Source organism: Austrofundulus limnaeus, unplaced genomic scaffold (genome assembly GCF_001266775.1).
Source record: "Austrofundulus limnaeus strain Quisiro unplaced genomic scaffold, Austrofundulus_limnaeus-1.0 Scaffold175, whole genome shotgun sequence".
Lineage (NCBI taxonomy): Eukaryota > Metazoa > Chordata > Actinopteri > Cyprinodontiformes > Rivulidae > Austrofundulus > Austrofundulus limnaeus.
In genome coordinates, this window is record NW_013952577.1 from 349146 (window position 1) to 356150 (window position 7005).

Genomic DNA, 7005 nt, shown 5'->3' on the forward strand with positions numbered 1-7005 from the left:
GGTATCAGCAAATTCATATTGATTAGCTCTTTAATTTAAACTACATTTCATTAAACAAACATGCGCAGAATGATGCCATCAGGGGGTTAAAATGTCACAACCCCAACAGAAGATGAAAATTTTCATCTTTTATCTGAGTTTACCACACAGATCCAAAACATTCAACTTTCTTAGCCTTTTCATGCACGTTAGGCTCTACATATTCAGAAAAATGTCTGTTAACAAAATTAAAGTTGTAGGTACTACTCCACAGGGACCAGTTTTTGACCACACCCTTACTCATTGTGTGTCTGTATGGTATGCTATTAGACATAAAGCTGTATTAAATTGATACATTATTTTCTCCAATTTTACATTAATTCTTCTTTAGAATTAGTTGAAGTTCAAGCTAATCAAAGAATAACTCTGTGAAAGCCTTTCAGTTTTAACAAACACTTGTTTCTGAATGTTCACCAATGGTCTAATGTGTTATTTTTAACTCCTGGCTGGTAACATGGTCTGTTGCATAAATAATCAACAAAAGCACATCTAAATGAGAGACCACGTCAATATCTATCATTTAACACCAGATTTATGACATTTTATTCTGACGTGGTAAATCTACATGTGTTTGACATCCTGGAAATTCTGAACTGTGCACACAATGAGTAGGGGTCAAAAACGGCTCCCTGTGGAGTAGTACATACAACTTTTATTTTGTTAACAGACTTTTTTCTGAATAAGTGGATCCTTCGGTGCATGAGAAGGCTAAGTAAGTTGAACATTTAGGATCTGTGAGGTAAAACAGATAAAAGATGAAAATTGTCATCTTCTGTTGGGGTTGTGACAATTTGACCCTCTGATGACATCATTGTTTGCACATTTGTTTAATGAAAAGTCATTTAAATTGAAGAGCTAATCAGTAAAAATCTGCTGATACCTTGTTTTTAAAATCTGGTTGGTTTATAGCAAAGTTATTGGCAGTTAAGTTCCCTGTACCCCTAACTGTGATGGTCAGAATGGAAAAGGGGTGTGGTCACAAAGTGGTCCTTGGGGGGCAGTGAGACCCAACCTTTTTCTGTTAACACATTTTTGTTGAAAAAGTGGACCCTAGGGTACATGAAAACACTAGAGAAGTTCAGCAGTGGGGTGTGCATGGAGACCCACCCTAAACCACAGACTAAAAAGATGAAAATTGTCATACTTTGTTGGGGTTGTGACCTTTTGACCCCCTGATGACATCATCAAGCAGATATTTGCTTAATGAAATGTCATCTACATCGAAGTGCACAGTGAGCCACCCTAGCCCATGGACTAAGATGTTTTCTCCTTTAGAGTCAGAACTGGCCAGTTCCCTGTACAGACTGAAGGCAAAGTCTTTGTTGGCTGAAATCACCAGAGATAATCTGCTGGTAGCTCCCCTCTGTGGCTCCATGAGCACGGCATGGCTGGGGATCACCTCGCCCCACATAGACCACTGCTGAGAAGATCCAGAAAACCCCTGCTGCACGCATCATGGAGATTATTAACCAGACCAAACAGCAGAGGTTGGCGTGACATTAACTTGTGGTTGAATTTTCATGTTCCTTTAAAATGGCTTGTGAGAGTTATTGAAGTAATAGAGTAAGGACAAGTTCACATAAGGCATTTCAATGCAATGTTTTGACAAAAGTATCTAATGTCAGTTCAGGTAACAAAGACAGTTAAACATTATCTGTTGAGCTTCCTGATTTTTCAAGCATTTTCACATACTGAACTGATCTGAAGTCATCCAGTTCAGGTGGTCACTGTACCAGCTGCTGCAGTGTCTCTGTATAGACTCTGACTGCACCTATGAAGGGAACATTGCCATGTTCTCCTCGACCAGGTGTCGCTGCAGGATCACTTGGGGTACCTCAAAATGTTCTGGTTGAACTCCAAGGTCATCAAAGCCGTAAGGTCCATCCCAATCAATACCGTAATCTGCCTCCACCTGAACACAGATGACAATAAAAATGTCATTATTAGATACGCTTTCTTGACTTATGAAAAGCTGTGGTTTATTAAAAAGATTTTATAAAACAATTTAAATTGCAGTCTTGAAATGTTAAGCTATTAAGTTATCCTAAGCAGGGGCGGAGCTTCTGGGGGGGCTGGGAGGGAGGCACACCTCCGGCCCGGGCCCATTAGGGGCCCAGAGTGTGCGTCTGGACCTTGTCGGGCCCAGAGGAAGATAGAACCTAACCCTCAATTTACACCATGCTGTTCTGCTCTGTTCCAACCTCTGCAGTAAATATTCAACCATTAAAATTAGTGACAGTATTTACACTGCTCCTCATGGTGGTGCAGAGTGGACCCAGATCCGCCAAAATTAGGTTCATCTTTTGCCCGACGCCGGAGCTGCTCCAGAGTCAATTTACAAAAATCACACTGCACCAACAGGAAGAAGAACGAGCACAACTTACAATTTTACAAAATAAATCCCCAAAGAAAGAGCAATTTTGCCAAAATGTTTGTTATATTAATAATTATATGGGTAAATTTATACATAAATGCTTTCAAATTGCATCATTATGATTAGGAAGCAGATGGAAACATGCAGCTCACAACATATTCATACACACATGATACACGTGGATTTTATTCTGAAATCAGAAGTTTCAGAAAGTCGACCGAGAGTAATGCAGTTTCAACCCGACTTCCACACAATGACTTGTTTTGCTCAGACTTCTACATTTATCACTGGATTTATTGTGCGATCTCACATTTCCTGCGCATTCCTCTCCGAGCTCCTCAGAGCACGGGACGAGACCGAACCGGTTCGGAGGCAGTATGGAGCCGACCCTCTGAGGCAGGTGGAGAAAGCGGGCCCGAATGCATCCAGAAGAGCCCGGTCTGCTTTGATTTAGAACTTCTTCAGGGACCAGATAAACAAAAACAACATGTTTTGCAGATCTGCTAAAAAAGCTTCCATCCAACAGTAACTTCACCGAGGCTGGACCGCTTTCTTTTTATTTGACTCTTCACCGTTTCAACCTCTGAGCGCTCATTCTCTAAGTTAAAACTTACCAGCATGTCAACCCCTTCAGTCATTTACCTGTATAATGAGCCTCAGAAATCCATAATTTTAGCAAAAATTAAAATAAAATATTCCGTATTAATCACACGAGCTGGGATGTTGAGATACAGGCTGGCTGTCAGCCGCGGGTTTCAGCACCTGTGCAGGACAGAGTCCTGTGGCAGAGCAGGAAGAAACAAGGAGGGAGAGAAGAACTTATTTATTGTGGCAGAGCGGGTTGGAAAATTGTTATTTTAGGTTATTTATTGTTTTAACGTCCTACAGGCTCTGAAATTTTAAATAAGTTTGAAACTAGGCCTATGTTTTTTTAATCCATAAAACAAAAAAATATTTGGGAGAGAATGGTCTTGAATATTCAATAAATCAGTTGCAAAATTTATTCAATCCCTCTCTTGACATATTTAAAATATGTCAAAACTATAAGAAATTTTATTAAAACTTTATAAAGAGAAGTTACAACATCTGTTGTTAAATCAGGATATTTCTAAACATTTCCCAACCCCAGAAATTCAATTTTTGATCCTCCCAGACATAAAAATATTCATCATCAGGGATAAGACCCATAATGCTTTCTTTCCACTCTTGTTTCTTCTTCTCTGTCCATTTATTTTTATTCCTCATCCAAAGGTCCTGTAGCTTTGTGCGATAATCTGAATGCTCCTGTTCTCTTTTCACAGGGTCTTCAAAACGGTCTCCGATCCGGTATACTTTTTACTTGGATGTAGGTTTTACATTCTCATTCTCAGTTGATGGTTTGGGTTCTTCAGGTGGAGAAGAAGTGGTCAGTTTTTCTTCAGTTGTWGGTTGGGGAAATCCATTTTCTGGTTCCTCTGTTTGTGATGATGATGAGTCCAGATGTTCTTCCAGTTCAGCAGCTTGAAGCAACTCCCCTCTCTGTGGTTCTGGTTCTGGTTCAGCCACTTGCATGTTGTTTTCCATTGATGTCTCAGCTTGCACCTGTTGTCCTTCAGCCTCAGACGTCAGCTGATCACTCTCCTGTTTGGTTCCAGCCGGAACTTGGTTCAGGAAATTCTTCATGTTTGAAGCTAACAGCTCTGATCCATGTTGGTTCAAAGTCATTCCATCAGACTTGAAGAGATGTTTTCTCTCCCAGAACAGATCAAAATTATCCACAAAACTCACAGAGTGGTCAACACAGGACCTTTTCAAAAAACCATTAAGAGCAAACAGTCTGCTGAACCTCTCGGCCCCTCCTCTGGCTGCAGGAACGGGCCCACTGAGGAACACATCCATGTTGAGATTTTTAACTGTATTCAGCAGCTGATTAAAATCCTTCTTCAGGATTTCTGACTGTCGGTTCATAACTTCATAACTTCCTGTATGAATGATCAGTGCATTCAGAGCTGGATACTCTGCTGTGATTTCCAGAATCTTCTCTGTGAGGTCAGATACTTTATCACCAAAACCCAGAACTTTGACATTTTTCTTGTTCCAGAAGCCTCTGATCTCATTCACCATTTTATCTGTGATAATCAGCATTTCTTGATTCTTGAAAGTCTCATTTTGGACTTGCTTTGGCTTTGGCTTTGAGCTGAAAACCCTGAAAAGGAAGAAGCGTGTACAGAAAATGGATGGATGGATGTAACTCTGGCCATTTGTTGTCATCTAAGAGCTGAATCCTTCCTGAGAGATTTTTTGGTCTGGCACAAAGAGAGTTCCATACAGCTTCACCCTCAGAAGCAGCTTCCATCTCCTCATCCATGTTGATCTCTCATCTCAGCCTTCTCATCCTTTCGAACGCATGTTGAGTCCTCCAAAGCATTCATCTCTTCCAGACGATGAATCTTGAGCTCCAACACCGTCACCTTTTGGAGAAGCTGGCAGAAATCCTCTATGGAAAACAAAGGAGGCATCTTGAAGCTTTTCTGTACTCACTCTCACTCTCAGCAGATGATGTTTCAAAAATCTTCTCAGGTTCTTCAACAGCCAAAAATAAAATCCAATGTTCTCTGCTTATTCAAGATCACACTTCACGTTGGGGAAGTCACCAAATTGTTGAAAAAATATGCGTTGTTCCAAATGGTATGTCCGAATAAACAGGATTCAGTTGGATTTCTTCTTTAAAACTTTATTTTTAGTCCTCTGGCTCCAATCAGGTTCATTCAGCGCTCAGCAGCACAGGCCTCAGCGTACAACCTTGGGCCAAATCAAAACAAACACGGAAGTTCTGCTCTGAGCAGACACTCTGCAAAACACTGACAACTCCTTTCTACTATAATGAATTGAGCTTATAATGTTCATCCCTTCCTGGTTACACCCCAGAGGTGTTACCTTTTACATCAGACGTCAGAATGTCACTCAGTTTTGTTTAGGCTAAGAGAAAGAACACATGATAACATACCAGCTCTTTGTCAGCTTCAACCTTACAGACTGAAATGATCAGAAAGAATAAAATACAAAACTGAATCTAATATTCAATTAATCAATAACAAAATTTCTTCAGTCTGTTAACTTCAGTATAGGCCTAACTGCAAAATGAGAAAAAAAATCACAGACAGTCCGTAGGCTATAACTTGATACTTGAGTGGGACACACTGGGACAGGAGAGACTGAGAGGACTTGTCCAGAATAAGAGATCAAAGTGTCACGGACGAGTTCTCGGAGCGTAAGGTTAGTCCTATGTCCTTCAATAGTGGTGAGTAGTACTTCTTTTTGAAACTGTGTTTGTGAACCTGTGGGCCGCTGTGTCAGCTTTACTGAATTTTAGCTACTGATAGGGTACAGTTTCTGAGTTGAAATACATAAAGCTGGTGTCAAAATGACTTGACCGCTATCCATGGTGCTGAACTGTTTTGAATTTGTGTTGTTGAATGTTATTTTTTTCTTCTCTAGGTTACACATCATGTCCATTTGATGGACTTCAAAATAATAGTCACTCTGTGGTGCTAAGTTTGTAAGCCCTGCTGTTGCAGGCATGTGTTGAATAAAATGATGTTATCATGAGCTTTATATTTGGTGTAAAGGACCCGGTCATTTGCCCCGCCCCCAGCCCGGCTCTGATTTGTTCCGCTAGTGGTCTTAAGTATGTATATTATGTAATGTAGCCATATAATTTTAGGCTTTTTAAGTTAATTTAAATAATGTCTTCTGAATTGATGCAATCATCTGCTTTCACATACCTGATCTGGATTTTGAAGATGCCTGAATGATGTCCAAAGTTGGTAGGGAGACTGACTGCTGTTCTTAGGCCATGATGGTTCCAAGCATCCATGAAAAAGGCAAGTTGTCTCTGTAGTTGAGGCAGAGAATTCCAGTGGAGAGAAACAGATGACTCTCATCATCAGGATTTAAAAGCCTCCGGGTTATGAAAGAGTGTGTGAAATGGGTCAACGACTTGAGTGTACACATCTCTCCATAAGCATCTGATCCTGGAAGAACAAGTGACATAATTAAAAAATATAAGACAAGATGAAAAAAATGTTTTCACTTATAGCTATATGTTAGACATGACACAGCAAATGCACTGCTTTTGTGTGTAACAGTGTCTTTTTTTTTTTTGTGAAAACCGAAAAATAAGATTCTTAGTGGCTTAGCTGTGATGTAATGCTGACTACACAGCTGATGACCATTCGGCAGCTTATGTTTCCTCTGATCTTCCTCTGTGTAAGAATCAGAATCTAGAATCAGCTGTCTTCATGCTGCTTCTGTCTCAGCGTTTATAATTGTCTTTAAATCTGTACAATCTGAGCTCGTCCATCTGACCAAAAAGGACTTGGCAAAGGATTCTAAATGGAAAAAGAGCAGCTTTATGTTAATAACAGAGGTCTATCATTTTAGTGTTTTCAACTGAGGGGCTTTGATATATTTATTTGAAAAAATTATAGCAGAGGAAGTTCTCTGCCCAGAAAGAAAAAAATAATTTTACTGTTTTTTTTAACCAAATTGACAAGTTACTCCAGTAAAATTATTGTGTAATTTAAACACCTGCTTAAATTTAGAAGATATTA

General features: G+C 39.8%; 1 pseudogene; it reads right to left on the reverse strand.

Moving 5' to 3' along the window:
- The window catches only part of LOC106524056 (alpha-1-antitrypsin homolog), a 27407-nt pseudogene that overhangs the window by 3826 nt on the left and 16576 nt on the right, over positions 1-7005 (reverse strand).